Source organism: Artibeus jamaicensis, unplaced genomic scaffold, assembly GCF_021234435.1.
Source record: "Artibeus jamaicensis isolate MK-2021 breed Jamaican fruit bat unplaced genomic scaffold, CSHL_Jam_final contig_490, whole genome shotgun sequence".
Classification (NCBI taxonomy): Eukaryota; Metazoa; Chordata; class Mammalia; order Chiroptera; family Phyllostomidae; genus Artibeus; species Artibeus jamaicensis.
In genome coordinates this window covers 16,349,160-16,367,729 of record NW_026521861.1, presented here as the reverse complement: position 1 = coordinate 16,367,729, position 18,570 = coordinate 16,349,160, and the positions used below count along the sequence as shown (strand labels likewise).

The 18,570-nt window shown below is 54.2% G+C and overlaps 1 pseudogene; it reads right to left on the bottom strand.

The window, feature by feature from the left end:
* Positions 1–2,034: 2,034 nt before the first annotated feature.
* On the bottom strand, positions 2,035–2,102 carry LOC128627958 (uncharacterized; annotated as a pseudogene).
* Between the last annotated feature and the right edge of the window lie 16,468 nt (positions 2,103–18,570).

Here is an 18,570-nt window from a genome sequence, read left to right as displayed (position 1 = left end):
GACGCCAGTGGGCACATTTTGATGCTCAGTTGTTTCACACCGGCAGGAACGGGACTATTATTCGGCCTCCCCAGCGATCCCGGTGTACGAACCACAGCACTCGCCCCGGGTGTCACACTGAACACGGTGTTTCTGCAAATGCTCCCGCTGGCACACACTGTCGCTGCGCGCTCACGGTGGGTGTCTTTTATTTCCAGAGGCAATTAATCTTTTTTGTCATTTTTTCCTTTTGCACGTGGTCAGTTCCCAGTCTGTGTTGCCGTTTGGGGCCTGTGAATCATTTGGGAGCATGTGTGAACTGGCTCTTTTGCCCTAAGTTTTTGCTGAAAGTGGAGACAGCAGGGATGGCTAGTGAGAAACTGTATATTTAGCGTGCTGCAGTTGTTAGGCATGTAGAAAGGTTTCGCGTGGAAACTTGGAGAGATGAATTGTAGGTGACCCAAGTTCCTGGCTCTGCAGCTCAAGCACTGAGATTTATTGAGTGGCAATGGGGCATACAAGACAGGTTCCTAGGGAGGTGCCGTGGGGAAAGGCCCCTCAGCCCCCGTGTAGTTGAGGAAATGAGACATAGCGTGCAGGCAGATAGAAAGAATAAAGGTGATAAGATCACATGTGCTAAGTGGAAGCTTAGAGGAGGAATGCTCAAGGGGTGGCCGGGTGAGGAGGGGTGACTCATTAAGGCTCCAGAGGAGGCAGGTGCTTGGGCTGAACAAAACAGGATAGGCTGGTGACGGAGCGTGGCTGGGGAGGGCACCGGCACCCCGCCAGGAGGCTCTGCACGAGTCCAGAGGAGAGTGTCGGGCTTCAGCTCGGAAGCCGCTCCACGTCACGGCAAAGGGATGGTTCCTGGACTCGGGAGCATTAGATTCTCTCTCCAGACCTGCTGCTGACATCCTCTGATGATTTCGGCTGTTGCATGACTCCCTCGGGACCCCTCCTAGGACAGACCGTACTTGTCACTGCCCCTCCCTCCATTGGCTGTTCAGGAAAGAGCAGAGATTAGCCATCCATCGATCCATTCATCCATCATCCATCCATCCACCTTTGCATTCATCCATTCATAAGTACATACGCCCATCCTTTCATAAATCATACACCTATCCATCTGTCTGTCCATCTACCCACCCACCCTCCATAAACCAGTCCATTCACCTATCTATTCACCCAGCTGCCCACCCATGCATCCATCTATCTCTAACCCAGTTCATTCACCCCCATCCATTTACCCATCCCTCCCGTAAATCAGCTGTGCATTTGTTCCTTTACTCAGTCCTTGTTTTCTGGGTCCTGCTGTGCTACATACACTGGACTAAGAAACACACAGCGGAGAAGCACGGTTTTGGCCATCGAAGCCATCACGCAGGGCAATGATGTCGACACAAACACGCGCACTCAACACACCCCGAGGTTTGAGGCTGGGAGGATGTGGCGGTGCTACCTGGCTCACTGCCCACCCCTTCCATGCGTGGCTCCGATCTCTATTCTCATCTCAGTGAGGCCCAACCTGCTGGGTTCACGGGGTCTCCCGAGAAGCAGGTGCCAAGGTGGGAGTGGGGGGGTGAGAGATTCGAGCAACCCCAAGAAGAGAGAAGTGAGGCAGGAGGGAGCAGGGAGGGGCTGGGAGTGGCAGCAGACCTGGTGGAGGCAGGTGGGCAGGAGGGCAGGTGGGCAGGTGGGCAGGCGGGCAGGAGGGCAGGTGGGCAGGTGGGCAACTGGGCAGGTGGGCAGGCGGGCAGGAGGATAGGCGGGCAGGAGGGCAGGCGGGCAGGCGGGCAGGCGGGCAGGCAGGCAGGAGGGCAGGTGGGCAGGCCGGCGGGGCTGTGTCTCACACCGCAGCACCGCTCTGAGAAAGCTCAGCCAGGCCATGGGGAGGTTCTCGGCCCAAGCTGCCTGTCAGAGGGGCGCCATGTCTCCCCAGAAGGGCCTGCCTTTTACCCCACTACCCTCTGAAAAGTGGACTTTGTCCCAGAGGTGGGTGGATGTCAGAGTCCTGTTCTGAGATGCACGTTTTCACGGTGCAGGGCCTGCCTGTTCTATTTAATTAGCAATAATCACGCCTCGGATAAACCTCATTGGCCATGACACTGCAGCTGCGCAAAGCTAGTGCCTACCCTCTTTAACACTACCGCCTGCTCTCTTCCCACCCCGGTCCCTGGGACCCTCGTGGCTCCTCGCCCTGGCTCAGCTTTGTGCCCTCTCCCACAGTGTCTATCGTCCTCTAATGTGCTGTATAAATCACCTGTTTATTATACTTATTGCTTATTTTAGGGTCCTCTCCCACACCCCCTCCCGCTGTAGAGAGTGCAAGCTCCCTCAAAGCAGGACGTTTTTCTACTTGGTTCACGGAAGTATCCCCAAGGCCCATGGCAGTGTTTGCTACATAGTAAGTGCTCAATAAATATTCATTCAATTGCATTGAATAATGCATTGAATAAAATATTGGTTAAACTGCATTCAATTGCACTGAGTCAGGAAGAGGAACTAGTTTGGGAGGAGGTTCCACAGGGCCAAATAGAAGAGCTCTGTGACTCTCTAGCAGGTGCAGTTTGGAAAGCACTGCCCCTTTCCGCTGCTCTGGGGCTCGGAGGCTCTTCCCACACCTGGGTGTGTGTGTGGGTGTGTGTGTTTGTGGGTTTGTGGGTGTGTGGGTGGGCTGGCCACAGTTCCCCTGACTTCAGGAGGCCCCTGCCGTACCCAGATCTGAAGTAGCTCATCCCTCAGAGTAAGGCTTTTCTCAACTGAACTGAACCAACAGGTGTAGCACTTTGTACCACAGACCAACCTTCCCCTTGAAAAGTCAAGTCCTGCCCCCGACAGCAGGCGGGCCCCTGCCTGGCAGGCAGCAGGGCTCTGAAGTGGTACAAAGATGCTGTGTTCTCAGGAAGGGGAGCCAAGCCGTGGCGCCGGGCTGGACGAGCTGCACAGTGCGTGGGCCCAGAGGATGTGGGTTTTCCCGCTCCCCTCCGAGCCCCGTGTTCCCTTCCTGCTGTCGCTTCCGCAGGGGTTGTGCTGACCTGCGGCCAGGCCCCTGGGGCTGCGTGTTGATTCGATGCTCCTGGGTCTCTCTGCCGGTGTTGCACCTGGCACCGGGCTCCCTGGCTGCCCAAACAGTTGGAACAGGCACTGCCAGTATTGCTTCCACGCTTGGCTCGGCCCACGGAAATTCTGGGCTGCGCCATCCCACCAGGCAGGCTGGCTGCCCGCGGGGCCTCCCAGCACAGCCCCTTCCTGCCCAGGGAGCCCTCCTTCCCAGGCCAGCCCTTGCCTTTGCTTCCTTGGAGGCTGTGGGGGGAGTAGGCACCCACAGGCTCCTTGTCCAGCCTATAAGTCAAGTCCAAAGGTGGAAACCATCCAGAGAGTCGATGAGACCAGCGTCCAGTGGTCTGCTCAATTAACTGGCCACCCCCAGCTTGTGAAAAGCTGAGGCCAGGCTAACCAAACAGAACTTCTAGAGCTTTGGATGGGATTATGGACAGGAAACGGGGGACTTCTTCCAGCCCACACCAAGACCTTCTGGAAGCTGGCCTCGGACCCTGTGCCCACATCTCCCACCTCTCTGCTGACAGCCTCCCCCCAGGCCCTGCATGCCCCGCACCCACCATGCGGTGGGCGTCCGTTCCTTCCAGATGGAATGGGAGCTTTCTACCTCCCCAAGCCCAGGGCTCCTTCCGCATCCAGGGCTGGCCCTCCCCCCCGGACAAAGACCTCTTGAAGCAGATGTCTGAAGCCTTGGTCTGCCAGGCAACACATGGTAGTTTTCATTCATTATTTTGAATGTGTATTCAGAAATAATTCCCAAAGCAACAAAGTGAAAATTCTCCCAGTTCTCGCCCTCAGAGAAGTTCCACAACGTGACGAGAGGGGTGGCTAATTGTTTTTCCCATTGCTTTTCTGGGTGGGGGAGAAAGAGAGAGAGAAAGGGAGAAAAGAGAGAGCAGCATTGATTGGCTGCCTTCTTGTATGTACCCCAGATCAAACTCCCAACCTGGGTATGTGCTTTGACTGGGAATTGAACCTGCGACCTTTGGGTCAACAGGACAATGCTCCAACCAAGTGGACCACACTGACCAGGGCTAGAGCGAGGTCTCATTTCATCAGTCAGCTCGGTTGGGTCATGGTGCCCAGATATGTGGTCAAACATTATTCTGGATGTCTCCATGAGAGCGTGGTTTTGGATGACATTTATGCACAAATCAGCAGACTTGGGGTAAAGCACATTGCCCGCCAGGCTGTAGGTGGGCCCTGTCCAGGCAGCTGAAGGCCTGACTAGACCTAAAGACCGGCCTCCCCAGAGCGGGAAGAATTCTGCTGGCAGGCAGCCTGCAGACTCGAACTGCAACGGCAGCTCTTCTCTGGGTCTCTGTGGGGTTTAGACTCGCCTGTCTCCATAGCTGTGTGAGCCAAGTCCTCAAGAGAAGCCTTCTCCCTCTGAACACTCATCCTGCTCCTTCTCTAGAGAATTCTGCTGCGGAGAGGGAGCCAGGTCAAGCAATGGGAAAGGAGCACTATGGGGAAATTCACTTCTGTGCACCCTCGATGCACAGAGGACCCTCTCCCCTAGCTGGGGGTCGGGACAGCTGCACAGAGGAGGGATGCTGAGCTGAGTCCAGGACCCTTTGCCCTCTTGGCTGGGTAGGAGCTGCTTCCAGAGGAAAGTTTCTTTGCTCTCCCAGGGGTTACGCATGGCACCCCGTGATGCTGGGTGGGCACGGTCGTGGTTCCTGACGATCGCTTGCTTCTGTACACAGCTTGTTTTGTCCATGCTGACTCCTACTGTGCTCTAGATGGTGTGGAAGGCAGTCAGCCTGCCTTATGGTTGTCATTGTAACTCACTAAGTGAGTTTCCTCCTTACTGTAACAAGAGGCATGGCTTCAGAAGCCCTCATGAGCTTCTGACACTCGACACCCCCAGGAGGAGGTCAAGGAACCCCCAAGAGCCCATTCATCCAAATGCGTCGTTCTCTCTCCATCCCGTCTGCAGCCTTGGGTCAAGGTCCCTCCTCACGGCTGCTCCGCTGCTCTCTGACCTGAATCAGGCATGAACAAATATACTCAAGTAACATCACAAAGTCACAATCCAGCGTAACTTAGATTTCTTATACCTTAGATGCTCAGACCTGTATTGGGTTCCAGTCTTCTCCGAGATTCAGATCTTCAGCATTCCCTTCGGTTCTGTTGGCACCTGCTCCCTCCATGAACCCATTGGGGCTGGTTTCTCTTGCTTGCAGTCAGAGTCTCTGCAGCTGTCCCTTCTGAACAGGAACATGAGCGTGTTGAGGGTGGGGCAAGGGGAGGCAGAGAGGAACCTCGCACGCACTGAACATTTCCCCAGGCCAGGCTGTGCACCGAGCCTTGGGTTTCACGGACTTGAATGTGCATGCTCCCTACACACACACACACACACACACACACACACACACACACACGCACGCTCTGACACTGAAACAATCAGTGCGCTTCGATACTCACCATCAGTCACGGCCGGCTGTGAGAACTCCTTCCTGCACACGAATAGCAGGACTTGCCGGATCAGCGACTTAGACAGAAAGGTCTCCGAGATAACGAGGAGCACTCTTTTGAGAAAAGCCACCTGCCACCCGAGTGAGGACTTTGAGAAATGCCGTGTCTCCAGCAGGCACGAGCACACTGCCATGTGGGGAGGCGTACCCAGGGGCCACTCCCAGGGGGAGGTCGTTGAGAACAGGGAACAGCGTTTAGGGACACTCCTGTCCATTGGAGTCACTCGGAGTTCGCATTTCATCATGAATGCAAAGTAGCACGTGATGCAAACAACCGTCCACATAAGTGTAAAACCATTCTCTTCACGAGTAGAAACTGTTCTAAGCCAGTGACCAGCTCCTTTTTTCTATAAAGGGCCACGTAGAAAATGTTTTAGGCCGTGTGGGCCCAGCACCCTAGTTGCTGTCACGCTGGGTTGACTGTGACTCTGTCGCCGTGGCAGGAAGCAGCCACAGGCCACCTGCGGACACGTGGGCACAACACACTGTGGGTATTTCTATGTAAATGTACGTATCCGATAATATTTACGTAGGAACCGAAAATTTGGATTTTCATATAATGTGCCTCAAAATGTTATTTTATTGTTTGGGGGAAACATTTACAAATAGGAAATCTATGCTTAGCTCACAGGCTGTATAAAATTAGGTGGCAGGCAGACAGTTTGCCCACCCCTGTTGGTAAGTGGTAGGAAAGCATTGTGTCTGATCGACAGCGTCTTTCCTTTTTTGTTCACTAATGGTTCCATAACGCTGCACCTGGAGAGTCAAGGAAATAAACCTGCAGCAATCCCGTGAGGCAGGTCACATTTTCCAGATGGTGACCAGAAACATGGAGCGGTTCTGTTGCTCAGGGTCAAGGAGTTAGTGGGTGGCCGGGTTGAGGTTGGAGCCTCAGCCTGGTGAACTAATTTTTAAAAAAATAATAGATGTCTTTTTTTTTAAAGATTTTATTTATTTACTTTTAGGCAGAGGGAAGGGAGGGAGAAAAAGGGAGAGAAACATTGATGTGTGGTTGCCTCTCACACACCTCCTACTGGGGACCTAGTCTGTAACCCAGGCATGTGCCCTGACTGGGAATCGTACCGGTGACCCTTTGGCTCACAGGCCAGCACTCAGTCCACTGAATCACACCAGCCAGAGCTAAAAAATAAATGTCTCTTTAAAGATGGCAAGTTGACATTATAATGGACATTATGTCTTCAGGTAAAACCTGGAATGGACCTCACGACTCTCACTGCCTCTCATTTGAAGCTGCATCATCCACACGGAAGATTGTGGGCACTCAGATCTGGGTTTTGGGTGACCACATACCACACAGCTGGCCAGGTGCGTCACCGTTCTCCCAACAGCTGTGACTGACATGCACTTTGTAGGGCTAAAGTGTTGGCAAGATTAACAGACCCACCGTCCTGTCTATCTCTTAATATTAAGAAACACTTTTATGCAGCGAGAAAAATGCAGATAAAAAGAAGAATTCAGTATAACTTGTGTGCAGCTGACCTCAGCCGCCTCCCGGTCCGTCCTGTAACACAGGTGAGGATTTGGCTGCCCACTCAGGTGCCCCGAAGGTGTGAAATGAGCGAGCCCCGTGGTCAGTGGAGCGGGGGCGGGCATGGCCCGATGGCCACAGAGCTGCAGGAGGCGTTAACAAGTGTTCTGCTGTGTTCTTCCAGGCGCCGCACTATGGACAGGCTTCCTGGACGTGTCCCCAAATGAGTTCTGCACATGGACTTCCAAAATCAATAGGCTGCAAAACCCCTCTGGCCTGTAGAGTCCTCCTCAGTCTCCCTTACATTCATCAGTGCCTCTCTCTCCCCGGCATCTGCATGGCTTGGCGGGCACAGCTCTGGCCGGGAGGTCTGGCAGGCAGGTCAGTGTGCAGCTTGGAGCACCACGCCCTGAAAGGACGCCAGACATGGGCCGCGAAAAGATGGACGTGATGCCTCTGAGCGCGAATAGTACTAAACTCGCTCGTGTTTGTGGCTGCCTTATTGAGACCAGCCTTCTCCCCTTTGGGGTCGCCCTGCGCCACTGAACCCAGTCTCCTAAGACTGGGTCTTGCTTCATAATATCAGCCACTGCCATTTATTGAGCAACTGCTAAGTGCCAGGCGTGGTTCTCCGAACTTCAGAGCCACTCATTCTTCTCTTTTCTTTCTCATACCAGCCCTCGAAAGCGTTATCCCTTTCATCAGTGAGGAAACTGAAAGTCAGAGACACAATCAGTGTGCCCCAGTGGAAAAGTGGCTTAGCTGGGGTTTAAATTCGATTCTGTCTTCTCCAGAAGCTGGTGCTGACTTCACTGTACAGAAGCAGAGAATGGGAGGGCCAACCAGGCACAAGGTGGTAAGTCAGAAACATGGCTGCCGCTCTGTCCGCGGCTCATTTCTACGTCCAGGCTCCCCTGATGGATGCGCCGGTCCATTGCTGGCTGTACCTCCACATGGCACCTGGAAGCAGGGGTCGAGGAGCTTCTCTCACCTCCTGGATGGAATCTGAGTAAATTGAAGCAGGGAGCAAGCCAGTGTTTTTGCAGCCGCCCCACCCCCAACACCAGGTATCTGACATCACCAGATCACCAGACCACCACGGGAGAGCACCCCTCGGGTGACCCCAACTTGGAGCCGCTGTGACCTCCATCGTCCCATCTTTAATCCTTGGAAGCTGCTGGGTTTCCATGCCCAGTGTGTGCGTGCAAAGCTGGCTCAGAGTTTGGCAGATGCTTGGGAGGGAGGGGAGTTTTCCTTATACAATCAGATGTAGTTTGGAACTTACAGGCTCCTTGAAGGCGCTCCAATTCCTAGGGTTGTGTTTTACCACAGAAACAGTAGTGGGGCGTCGAGAGCCAGCCGCACGCTTCTGGTCTGGCAGGCGGCGGGAACGGTCCCTGCTGACAAAGCAGAGCACGTCTCCGTGTTGACGGGAAGCCAGGATGCATTTGGGGTTCAGCGCTGCTGCACAGAGCTCAGGCCGGGGCTGCGTGCTGTGGGTGAGAGGAAGCAAACCCATCAGCCCCGGAGATGTGGAGAACCATCCACCCTGTTCCTTACCACGGGGAGCCCATAGACGTGGGGGCAGGGGCTTTAAAAGGACCCCCCCCCGCTTTGCCTTGTCCATGTGACCTGAAAACTAGTTAGAAACTTCCAGCTGAGCTCTACATTGGCTTCGCATCCATCTGTGCGACTGAGGGACCTCGTTGGTGCATTTTCTGATTAAAAGGCTCTAGAATGTTCTTAAAAAAAAATTCCAGAACTTCACAGATACTTTTAAAATGTCACATTTCATAAATAACTCAATTAGTAGTTTTTAACTAATGGTGCAAGTTGGCGGATTACCAAACAAAGGTTCCCAAATTGATGGCTCTGGCTGTTGGCAGACCCAGGGATACGCAGATTCATTGTGGAAACACCTGCGATGCGTCAGGACCGACCCGCACGCCTTCCATGTGCACCTGAGCCTTGTGGGCTGGGAGAGGCCCCTCCCTTTCCACTCCCATCCCCCACCCCGCTCTGGAGGAGACACTGCTCAGAGAGCGGATACAAGAGCAATCAGGAAAACAGGCAGAATGTGCGAGTACCAGGCAATGGGACCTAGATAGCATAGGATCGAGGACTTGCCAGGAAGCCTGCATGGAAGAGGTGGGCTTTTTACCTGGGCTCCGATGTGGGAGTTGGAGGGTTGGGGTAGACAGGACGAGCGTGGAGTGGGAGACAGTGGGCACTTACAAGGGGTGCAGCAGGCAGACGGGTTTGGCTGGTGCAGAGGGTTCACCTTCAGGGGCAGAGCTGGGCCAGACGGGACATGAAGGATGGGCCCAGGTTGTGGGGGATTTGAAGCCAGGTGACAGGGTTCTGGCTGGTGCCCTGCGTGCAGTCAGGAGCAGAGCTCCAGGCCCCACTGTGCCCTCGCTTGCTCCCTTCCCCGGCGCCTCCATCTTGGCACTGCCATCCACCCAGTTGCTAAGGCCTCAAGCCAAGGAGTTTCTTCAGTTCCGCTTTTTTGGCCCTCCTCCCCCTTCCCCCTACAGCCCATCAAAAGTCCTGTCATCTCTCTTTTCAAAATATATTCCAAACTCAGCCACTTTTCATCCCCTGTCCAGCTCCCATGCTGGTCCAAGGCTCCATTGTTTCTTGGCTGGGTGAGCACAATGGCTTCTTCACTGGCCCCTGTTCCCATCTCCCCATGGCGTGGCAGGGAGCGAGCCTTTCAACTGTAAATGAGACTGAGGACAGCACGGCTCTTCTACTGTCCTGGCTCCGCCCGCCCCTTCACACTGGGGTGGGGGGCGGACCCCAGCTTCCTCCCCAGCCTGTGGACGCCTGCAGGGCTGGCCCGGCCAACCCCCTCCATCCCTTCCCCATTTCTGTCCCTTTCCCCATCTCCATCCTATCTGGAGTCACTGGGCCACATCTCGCCTTGGGCCTACCACAGGGCCTTTGCACTTGCTGTAAACTTTGCCCAGATCTCTCCTCCCCACGTTCTTTCTACTGCCCGCGTTTTTACCCTTCAGGTCTCTGCTCTTACCTGAGCACAGCCTCCGGACAGCCCCTCCCCCGACACCCAGTCCTTCTGCACCCTTGACCCTGCTGAATTGCCTCCACAGTAGCTGTCGCACCATTGATACCTCTTTTCCTGATGACAAATGCCAGTTTGGATTCTGCAGGTACATAGAAGTGACCGGCTTTTCTTGTCATCCTAGCCATTCAAACCCCAGTTCAGTACATGTGCCTACATTCCTTGGGACACTGTTTAGCTTTTTCAGAGGTAAGCTTCCTCCTTGCCTTTGGAATCATCCTTTGCGCAAACTTCTTTCTCAGGCGCTTGCTCTTAAGCTCAGTGAAGTGCCTGCACTTTTTCTTATGGGTTTCTGGCACGGCAAGAACTTTCTTCTCTTCTCTTCCACACCCTCCATGGTCTCAGCTGGAAAACAGTGGTGTGGAGGGGGGGCTCCTTAGGTCATGTTCGGAAGCCTTAGGGCGGCGACGGGAGCTGCTGGTGATGCAGAGAGATGTTGGTATGACTGCATTCTGTCTCTCCAAAATGCGTGTGTTGAAGCTCTAAGCCTCAATGTGACTGTATTTGAGATTGAGAGCCTTTAAAAAGGTGGGGTTAGGGTTAGAGGAGCTCGTAAGGCTGGGCCCCTAACCCAACGGGACTGGTGTCCCTATAAGAAGAGGAAGGAAGGAAGGAAGGACACCAGGGGTGCACCAGCACAGAAGGCACAGCGAGAAGGCAGCCGTGTGCAAGCCAGGGAGAGAGGCCCCAGAAGACACCAAACCTGCTGACACCTTGGACTTTGACCTTGGACTTTGGCCTGCAGGACTGTGAGAAAATAAATACCTGTGAAGCCCACCTCCCCCAACTGGCCTGCGGCACTTGTTACTGAGCTGGCTGCCACAGTGTGCATTGTTAAGACAGTGCTGGCTGCTGGTGGAGAAGAGTCCGGGGCAGAGCAAGGTGGGACAGAGGGAAAGCAGGAGGGAAAGCCACAAACCCATGGCTGGGAGGTCGTGGAGGAGTCCATATAGGAGACAAACGAGGTGTCACCAGGGCCACGGTGGGGCATGGAGACCAGGGGACGGCTGAGGAGCTGGAATTGGCAGGGCTGGGACCCTGGACAGTGGGGTAGGGCAGAGGCCCGGCCGGCAGGTGAGAACATGGGCCTGCCTGGGTCACTGAGCCAGTGAGACTTCACAGCACTAGGCTTCCTTCTACCCCCACATTTCCATGGAGACTGGACTCGGGGGCAGGGAGGTCATTGTCCTGAGACTTCCTCTCTCTGGCGGTGGGGCATGGGGGCCCTATTGTTCCCTCACAAAGGGGCAGTGATAAGTCGGTTGTTTGCAGCTTTTGGTGCCAGTGAGAGAGGCTGCCTCCTTGCCCTGCGCTCCATCACGTTGGGTACCAGATGGTGCGTGGCCTCAGCTCTCCCGTGGAAGCAGAGAGGCTGGAGCTCACACCTGAATCACAGAAGAGGCTTTGAAAGGCTGTGGGCAGGCTGGGGAGGCTGAGGATCAAGTGGACAGCACTGAGCTGGCACGGGCTGCTCCTGGGTCCCTGAGCAGCCTGTCACCTTCTCTGAGCTTCAGTCCTACTCTCTTTCCACCCCTTCCTCCCTCCTCTGCTTCTTCCCTCCCTCCCCTTTCCCCTTTCTCTCCCTTTATCTTCTCCCACTTCCCTTTCACTCTGGTCATTTGCCGCTTTCCAGCCTGTACAGCAGGCGTCTACTGCTCCCCAGCCCCCTTCCTCCCCTCCGGAGCTCTGAACCCTCACGCTAGCTCCTCTCTGGCCAGTACCCCGACCCTGGCACCCTGTACCCCTGTCTTCTGATCAGCCCTTGCCTCTGTCTTCCTCTCACCCAAACTTGCCTGTCCAGAGCCCCAGAGCCGTCACAACCCTTCTGGGTGGTTGGATGGCTCCGCGCTTGGCTTAACGACGCGTTTACTGAACTCCGTTGACTGGTCAGTCTGGTCCCCTTGGGCTGATACATCCACTGGAGCCACTGACTTCACGTCCCTCTCATGTCGGGTTGGCATTGCCAGGGCTCTTCCTCGTCCTGACCCTGTGGCCCCAGGTCTAGAGGGAGAAGCCCCGTGGCTTTGGGGCTGCCCTGCTTCCTCCTGGGACTGAGTGCCCTTGCTCTCCTAGGGGCCCAGCAGGTGTTCTGCCTCCTCGAGCCCAGGGCCCGGGATGGGTGTGATCCCGCCCCAGCTGCCCGTTCTCCGCTCCCCACTGTGTGCACCTGGTGTGCACCTGCTTCTTACCTCCTGCCACTGTCCCACTTTCTTAGGTTGACCAGTTGTCTGTTAAACTCCTTCACACCAAGGCTACTGCTGTGATTTTGTGGAACCTCTGCATATTACATGACAGCCCAGGGGACAAGTCTGGTCTCAAAAGAGTGGCACTTTGGCAAGATGGGCAGGGGATTGGCTGGTTTTCCTGCTCAGACGAGACTTCATGCACTTCCATATAGTCACCCTGTGTTGCCCCTGGTGGGTCCTGTCTTCTTTAAGCAGCACAGAGTGGTCACTCCTGAGTGTTGGCCAGATGAAGCTGTGCGTGAGAATGCAGTGGGCAAGGGAGCCACGTGTTTGCACCTGCCCATCGCTGCTTTCCTTGGCTTAGCAGGTAGAGTCCACAAGGGCGGAGATTTCTCTCCATTTGGTTCTGTTTCTGCAGCACCTCCAAGCGTGGTTGGCCCAGACTCGGCACCCCCAGGGTTACTTTCTGAATAAGTGAACCCATTCGAGTGCCACAATTCGGCAAGGGCTTTCATTCCAGGAGGCTGGGGGCTGGGCTGATTGGCTTCTTGGGGTTCCCTGCAGTGCTAAGGGGGGAATCCACCTCGTGTAGGTTTCCTCCTACAGCCATTAAGGGGATCGCTCCTAGTTCTTTGCCAAATCTACTCTCATTATTACATGGAGTGTTTGGATGGCCTTCCATTTGCTCCTTATGGTCAGCTCTGAAGGAGGTGGGACTTGCTCTATTACCCCCATTCTACAGAGGGGGAAATTGAGGCTTAGGGACATTAGATGTCCGTCCAAGGTTACACAAACAGTGAGTGAGCCCAGAAGTCAAATGGATACTTTTCTGGCCACCCTCCCTCCCTCGAGGGCGTCTGTACCAGGGAGGGTCTTCAGGGGGTCTTACAAGCCAAGCCAGGAAGGCCTTTCCACCCAAAGGGGACAAGCATCCCCTCTGATTTAAATGTGGGACCTCCGGGGCCCTCAGCTGTTTTCATTGTCTTTTTTTATTGAGGCAAAATTCACACAACAAAATTACCCACTTAAAAATGGCGATGTCTGTGGTAGTCAGGACGTTCATAGTCCTGCTCTGTGCCACACCCGTGGAGAGCTCCGAGATGCTTTCTTCATCCCTAAAGAAAACGCCTATCCGTTAGCAGCTGGTCCCCACGCCCCTCCACCCAGGCCTGCCTCACCTCCACCAGCCACCTGGGTGAGAACCTGACCATCCCTCGCTGGCCTTCGCTCCCTCCTCTGTGCAGGGGAGTCAGGCCTCGGACACGGGCCCCGTCTGCCTTTCACTCCTGCAGTTCTCACCTGTTCCTCCTCGAGTGCTGGGCACTTCCTGGGCAGTGTCCACTCTTGGGTTCCCGGGGTTCTTTTCCCCTCCACCTGCCATGTGGGACTTTCTCATGCTCATTGGAACTTCTGCAGGGTCTGTCCACTGGATGCCCACACAAACAGCCTGTGGGTTCATGAATGAGGGCCCCTGGAGTAAGTACAAGTTAATTACATCCAGTTTCTGACTTGTGGTAAGTATAGCTATGAATAATATGAAATTAATAAATAATGATTAACATTATAATTTGCTGCATGGAGCGAAAAGCAGTACAAAAGGCGACTGGACTGTTTTGGGTGCTGGGTGAGTTCCCCGGTGGCCCTGCATGGGTTTCAGATGGAAACCGGGGACCTGTGCTGCGTGGAGCAAAGCATCACACCTGTGACTGCCTGGCTGTGCACCATGGTGTCCCCGACCTCCTTGTCCTGCCCACTCACACCAGGGAGCTGGGCTGCGCACCCCAGTGTGTGCCACCTGCAGTTAGGGGGATTCACACCATAGCCCGCTCTTCCCTCGCTTGCCCCTCCCCACACCCTGTTCCCAGGGGCTTTGAGGACAGAGCCATCTTCTGAAGTGATGTCATGCCAGGAGCCGATTGCTGTTGGGTTGGCCAAAAAGTTCATTCAGTCTCTTCCTATGATGACTCTGGTCATGCTTAGTTGTCTTTGACTTCATTTGAAATAATTTTGTTACACTGTATTGTGACAGCTGTCATATCAGCATCCATTAAAAAAACTTATCAAAATTATTGAATTTTTGTGTATTAATAGAATATTGAAGGTGGAAGAACATATCCAACATTTTTGGCATATTGTGCTTTATTATTTCAAGAAAGGTAAAAATGCAACTGAAATGCAAAAAAAGATTTGTGCAGTGTATGGAGAAGGTGCTGTGACTGATTGAACGTGTCGAAAGTGGTTTGCAAAGTTTCTTGGTACTATTGACATTGTGGCCAAACAACTCTCTGCTGTGGGGCCGTCTTACACATTTGAAGATGTTCAGCAGCGCCCCTGGCCTCTGCCCACTAAAACCAATAGCAGGAGACAGCCGACATACTCAAAATATCCAAATCAATAAAGTTATTGGTGAAAATTTAAAAAATGTGCCTTTTATTTTATGGAGAAAACTAAATGGACCTTTTGGCCGACCCAACACCTTGGACAGTTTGGCTGAGACACAACAAGCTTCACAAACTACTGTGTCTTGAACTTTTCAAGTGCTTGCGAACCACCTGCTGACCTTGTCCAGATGTAGAGGTGAGTTCGTCAGGTCCGGGTGGAGCCTGAGAGACTTGGCTTCTAACAAGCTCCCAGGTGAGGTGGGGCTCGGGCCCTTGGACGCCACCCTCCACCACCACCCCACCCCACACTACCTCATCCCACCCCAGCCCTGCCGTTCCCTCCCCCTGCACCCCAGGAATCGGGAATCGAGGCCCCGCAAGCTCTATGCCCTTGCCTGAGCAGTGTGGGTGCGGGCTCAGCCTTCTTGGGAGCATCTAGAAAATTCCTAACATGGCTTTTCCACCGCTCCTTTGGTATAAAAGCTGTGTTCCTAGATGACATTAGGGGGTGGAGTCCCAGCAGCTGTGACCAGCCTGGCAGACAAGAGGAGGAGCTGTGGCCTTGCTGTGCTGACGGCCAGTGACCCAGAGCAGAAGGTGCCCCTGTGATCCATTAAATCTCCTGCTGTGAGGCTGCCCTTCTTGCCCCGTGGGCACAGCCAGGCTGCTGGGGGCACTCAGCCATCGGCATGGGGGGTCCAGTGTGGAGCTCGGGCGGGGGGCGGGGTAGCATATGGAAAGGGTGGGTGTTCGGGCCTCTCTTACCCTGCCTTGGGCTCTGCTCTCAGTCACATGTCAACTGTTAGTGTGACTTTGGATATCACATTACTGCCACGTGGGCTGCACCGTGCTGCAGGGGGCAGGAAGGGGGGCCAATTCCCCTCTCGGGGCCACCTGGGCCAGACCCTGCACCATCTGGTCCCCCAGCTGCTGCCCCAGCGTCTACCAGAGGGTGGTTACATCACCGAGAATGTGGAGTGCACCCAGGCCTCTGGAATGTCCCACAAACAGGAGAGAATGCTCACCCTGCTCCCAAGAGCATGTGAGGAGTTCCCACCCAGCTTCCCATGGCGAGCCCTGCCAGCCCTCTGCTCCCTGCCCCCCGCCCCCCCATACCCTCAGCAGGCCACAGGGCCTTGGGCCTCAGCATTTTCCTCGAAATCTATGGGGCAACAGTTTCCTCTAGGAAATGGGGTGGAGAGCCAGAAATCATGGATTTTGTTCTCTCCCTTTCCTTCGGGGGAAGAGGAAAGTGCTCGGAAAAGGAATCGAATGCGTGTCCCAGTTTGGGTTTCAGACCCACCTGGTGTGTAGGGTGGGGTGGGACTGAGCCTCAGCCTGAGGTTTTGTGGTGCGGGGCTGGGGAGGGCAGTGGAGGAAATAACCAGTCTGAAGCACGTTTAAAAGCTCCTGTGCTTCACATACAGGGCAGAGGGGCTGCCAGGCAGGTGGGAGCGTGAGGATTCGGAGAGACGGCCCAGCCCAGCGGAGGAGCTGAGCACAAAGCCTCCTTGGTTGGTGGGAAACAGACGAGGAGGCGCCGGAGCGAAGGCCAATGAGAAGGAAGGGAGGGGTTTCTTCTGAGGGCAAGAGGTCGGGGCAGGAAAAGCACCTCCGAGGAGGAACTCGCTGCCCCCAGAAGGTGGAGCGGGTGGTTTGCAGGTGTGTTCACTCGGTTAATTCCCATAGGATTATGCATGAGTGATGTTTTATGCCCATTTTACAGGTGCAAAACCCGAGGCTCCTTTAAGGATGCAGTCGTTCAAAGCCCCAGTGTGGCCACCATGAGACGGAGCCCGGAAACACACCTGTAAGCCGCCTGCATTTTCCAGGCCTTCCAGGTGACTCTGAGGCTTGCTGTGCTCACCGCGTGTTCTGGGTCATGCAGTGCCGGCCATTTCATAGAAAGGACCGTTTTTGACTCTAAAAACTGAGACATGGCATCTATGCAAGTGGCACAGAGAAGAATCGTCAGCACCAGATGATCTTCTAGATGTGTCTGTGGACTTTTCAAGCAACTAGTTTCTGTGGCCGATGGGCTGTTTTACCACCGTGTGGAACTGGCCTGTTTACGCAGCATTGGCCGTCTTGTAGCTGGTGGTCAGCGGTGGTTCCGAGCTGAGTCAGGGCCAGGTGGCCGTTTTTGTACCTGCTGCCCTTCCCGAGAGGTTGAGTCCCGGGCCTGTACAGGACTCTACCGACGCAGGACTTTCAGAGATGCCTCACCCTGATCTGCTGCCGTGCGAACCAGAACCCAAATACTGAATATCGGCAGTGAAAGTCCAGTGCTCACTGTGTGCCAGGCGTGTTTGAGTGTGCTTTTCACGTTTCGCCTCCTGAATCTTCCCAACAAGCCTACGAGGCAGGTACTGTTAGTATTTGTATTTACAGATCGGACCTTAAGGCACAGAGAGGTTTGGTAACTTTCCTTGATCACACAGCTGGGGAGTGATGTAGCCAAGATGTAAGCCCAGATGGGTTTGTTTTCTTTTTGAAACTTTTTACTTTGGAAAATGTCAAATAGATACAAAAGCAGAGAGCATTTCAAAACAAACCTTTGTGAACCCATCACCCACTTCAGCCCTGACCGATATGCTACCATCTTGTTGCAGCTTCCTCCCCACACGTTGCTGTTTTCTGGACTAATTTAACCCTGGGCGTCATGCTGTTCCACCTGTAAATAGTTAAGTAAGTTTACCTAACAGGCCAGGACTTTTCTCTTTTTTTTTTGTATGATCATAATACAATCACCACACCCCCAAAACGATTCTTTATATCATCTAATATGTCATCCATGTTCAGGGTTTCCTGATGGCCCCCCAAAATGTGCTTTGGCAGCTGGTATGTTTCCCTTGGGATGCAGCCCCCCTACACTGCTTTTGGTTGATGTTTTTTAGTTTATTTAATCTCAAACAACCTCCCACTTATCTTTCCCGTGCCATTTACTTGTAAAACATCTGGCTTTTGCTGGTTATATCTTGGTGGTGTCATTTAGCATGTTCCTCTGTCCCTTACATATCCTTTCAACTGGGAGTTGGAACGAGAGGTCAGACTCTACTCGGCTCTGAGTTTCAGGGGAGACTCCTTCTCAGGTGCCGCCCCTCCTCTATGTTGTGCGGGCGGATGATTCAGTTTTGAACTATGTGAACCTGCTGTTGAGGGTCTGGGTGGTCTCGGGCTGGTCAGCCGGTGACACAGCCCCCCTCCATCTTCCAGCTGCCTAAGCGGCCATCGGTCACCCTGGAGTGCTGTCGAGGTCCATTCTGTTGTGTGGGACAGGAAAATGACCATTACTCCATCCTCCGGTTGCGGTCTGTGTCCACCGAGCTTCCTCCCTGAGGAGCTTCTCCACATCGATGGCTCGCTGAGACGGGCGGGTTGGCCTCAGGCTGTGTGCTCTGCATCTGTGCTTCTCAGATTTCCACGAGTGCACCATGCCCGGAAGTCGTGTTAAAATGCAGGTTCTGACTCGGTAGGTCTGCGGTGGGCCTGAGATTCTGCATTTTTCATGAGCTCCTGTGTGAGAGAGACTTGGCTGGTCCCCGGACCGCACCTTGAGGAGGAAGGCCGGTCGGTGTCTACTTTGCCTGTCCGCTGCATTTTCCCGACTGGTTCTGTCCTCTGCAGAATTAGTGGTGTATCGTGTAACTGTACACGGACAAACTGCCCGAACACTGCTGTGGTTTCAAAGCCTTATAGAGGCTAAGCTAGTGGTTTGTAAACCTCTCTCTCCTTTCAGAGTCACCTCCCTGCTTTAACCTAAGCTCCAGAATGTGTTGTTGTGACTTTGTTGTTATAGCTTAGAATTTCCTGCCCTGGCTGGAGTGGCTCAGTGGATTAAGCACTGGCCTGCGAATCAAAGGGTTGCTGGTTCAATTCCCAGTCTAGAGCACATGCCTGGGTTGCAGGC